We start from the raw sequence: 3,252 nt of genomic DNA, 5'->3' as shown, positions 1-3,252 counted from the left end.
GTGACATAGAGGATTCTATACTTTCTTTATTTTCTTTTCTTTCATATAAGTAGGAACAAGGATAAAGGCATTCTTGTTGAAGCTGTTCCTAAACCTGAAAGGACTCTGAAGAGGAAGCTAAGAGAAGCTAAAGCACAACTCTCTGGAGAGAACCTGACAGAAATTTTTGAAAAAGAATAAGATATGGCAGCCGAAAATAACAACAATGCCAACAATGCAAGGAAGGTGCTTGGTGACTTTACTGCACCTACTCCCGACTTCTATGGGAGAAGCATCTCTATTCCTGCCATTGGAGCAAACAACTTTGAGCTTAAGCCTCAATTAGTTTCTCTGATGCAACAAAATTGCAAGTTTTATGGACTTCCTTTGGAAGATCCTCATCAGTTCCTGGCTAAATTTTTGCAAATCTGTGACATTGTTAAGACCAATGAAGTTGATCCCGAGGTCTACAGACTTATGCTTTTCCCTTTTGCTGTAAGAGACAGAGCTAGTATATGGTTGAACTCACAACCTAGAGACAGCCTAAACTCTTGGGCAAAGCTGGCCAATGCCTTCTTAGCTAAATTCTTTCCACCTCAAAAGATGAGTAAGCTTAGAGTGGAAGTTCAAACCTTCAAACAGAAGGAAGGTGAATCCCTCTATGAAGCTTGGGAAAGATACAAGCAATTGATTAGAAGGTGTCCATCTGACATGCTTTCAGAATGGAGCATCATAGGTATCTTCTATGATGGTCTGTCTGAGTTATCCAAGATGTCATTAGACCATCCTGCAGGCGGATCTATTCATCTGAAGAAAACGCCTGTAGAAGCCCAGGAACTCATTGAAATGGTTGCAAATAACCAGTTCATATACACTTCTGAAAGAAATTCTGTGAGCAATAGAACAACTCAGAATAAAGGAGTTCTTGAGATTGATACTCTGAATGCCATATTGGCTCAGAACAAAATATTGACTCAGCAAGTCAATATAATTTCTCAGAATCTGACTGGATTACAAGCTGTATCTGGCAGTGCTAAAGAAGCCTCCTCTGAAGGAGAAGCTTATGACCCTGAGAATCCTGCAATGAAAGAGGTGAATTACATGGAAGAACCCTATGGAAACACCTATAATTCTTCCTGGAGGAATCACCCAAATTTCTCATGGAAGGATCAATAAAAGCCTCAACAAGGCTTCAATAACAATAATGGTGGGAGAAACAGGTTTTGCAATAGCAAACCTTTCCCATCATCTTCTCAGCAACAGACAGAGAATTCTGAGCAGAGCCTCTCTAGCTTAGCAAATATAGTCTCTGATCTAGCTAAGACCACCCTCAGTTTCATGACTGAGGCACGGTCCTCCATAAGAAATTTGGAGGCACAAGTGGGTCAGCTGAGTAAAAGAGTCACTGAAACTCCTCCTAGTACTCTCCCAAGCAATACAGAAGAGAATCCAAAGAGAGAGTGCAAGGCCATCACCATGACCAACATGGCCGAACCTGGAGAGAGTGAGGAGGCAGTGATTCCCAATTAGGAAGACCTCATGGGACGTCCACCGACCACTAGGGAGTTCCCTCCTAAAGAAACCAAATGAATCTGAGGCTCATCTGGAGACTATAGAGATTCTACTAAACTTCCTATTACCATTCATGAGCTCTGAAGAATACTTTTCTTCTGAAGAAGATGAAGATATTACTAAAAAGCAAGTTGTTAAGTACCTTGGAGCAATCATGAAGCTGAATGCTAAATTATTTGGTAATGAGACTTGGGAGGATGAACCTTCATTGTTCATTAATGAACTAAACACCTTTGCTCAGCTAAAGATACTTCAAAAGAAACCGAATCCCATAAGGTTCTTAATACTTTGCACCATAGGCACCATGACCTTTGAGAAGGCTTTGTGTGACTTGGTGTCAGGCATAAACCTCATGCCACTCTCTGTAATGGAGAAACTGGGAATCTTTAAGGTACAAGCTGTAAGAATCTCACTAGAGATGGCAGACAAATCAAAGAAACAGGCTTATGGACTTGTAGAGGATGTCTTGGTAAAGGTTGAAGGCCTTTACATCCCTGCTGACTTCATAATCTTAGACAATGGGAAGGATGAAAATAAATCCATCATCCTTGGCAGACCTTTCCTAGCCACAGCAAAAGCTGTGATTGATGTTGACAGAGGCGAATTGGTCCTTCAAGTGAATGAGGACTACCTTGTGTTTAAGGCTCAAGGATCTCCCTTTGCAACCATGGAGAAGAAGCATGAAAAGCTTCTCTGAACACAGAGTCAACCCAAGCCCCCACATTCAAACTCTAAGTTTGGTGGTGGGAGGCCATCAACATGCTCTGAGTATCTGTGAAGCTCCATGAGAGCTCACTATCAAGCTATTGACATTAAAGAAGCACTTATTGGGAGGCAACCCAATTTTTCATTATCTATGTTAAATTTCCATTTTTCATTGTTATTCTATGTTTTCTTTAGGTTGATGATCATGTGGAGTCACAAAAACAATTGCAAAAATCAAAGCAAATTCAAAAACAGCATTAAAAACAGCACACCATAGAGGAGGAGGGTAGCAGAATGGGCGTTAAACGCCCAGTCTGGCACCATTATGGGCGTTTAACGCCAGAAAAAGGCACCAGATTGGCGTTTAACGCCAGAAAAGGGCACCAAATTGGCGTTCAATGCCAGAAAGGGAAGAAAAGCTGGCGTTAAACGCCAGAAATGGGCAGCAACCTGGCGTTTAATGCCAGGATCAGCACTCAGAGGGCGTTTACACGCCAGAATGATGCAGGGATGAAAATCCTTGACACCTCAGGATTTGTAGACCCCACAGGATCCCCACCTACCCCAATTCACTTTCTCTTTTCTTCACACATTTCAATAACACCCTTCCCCAAATACCCTTCACCAATCACCTCCATCCACTATTCCCCAAAAACCCCACCTACCTCAACATTCAAATTCACATCCTTTCCTTCCCAAACCCAACCCTAATACACGAACCCTACCCCTCTCTCCACTTCTATATAAACCCGCATCCCTCCTTCATTTTCACACATCATAAACACTTCTTTCCCCACTTGGCCGAACCATTCAAACCTTTCCATCTCCTCTATTTTCTTCTTCTTCTCCTCCCTTATTTCTTCTTTTGCTCGAGGATGAGCAAACTTTTTAAGTTTGGTGTGGAAAAAGCATTGCTTTTTGTGTTTCCATAACTATTTATGGCACCTAAGGCTGGAGAAACCTTTAGAAAGAGGAATGGGAAGGCAAAAGCTTCCA

The 3,252-nt window shown here is 41.9% G+C and overlaps 1 non-coding gene across 1 annotated transcript; it reads right to left on the bottom strand.

Moving 5' to 3' along the window:
- Positions 1 to 588: 588 nt before the first annotated feature.
- Positions 589 to 692, bottom strand: LOC130977970 (small nucleolar RNA R71). The gene has a single exon (XR_009085636.1). It is a non-coding gene; the product is annotated as a small nucleolar RNA R71 (small nucleolar RNA).
- Between the last annotated feature and the right edge of the window lie 2,560 nt (positions 693 to 3,252).

This window comes from Arachis stenosperma, chromosome 4 (genome assembly GCF_014773155.1).
Source record: "Arachis stenosperma cultivar V10309 chromosome 4, arast.V10309.gnm1.PFL2, whole genome shotgun sequence".
In the NCBI taxonomy this organism is placed as follows: Eukaryota; Viridiplantae; Streptophyta; class Magnoliopsida; order Fabales; family Fabaceae; genus Arachis; species Arachis stenosperma.
Note: the sequence above shows the minus strand (reverse complement) of the source record. Positions and strands in the feature narration are given on the sequence as shown.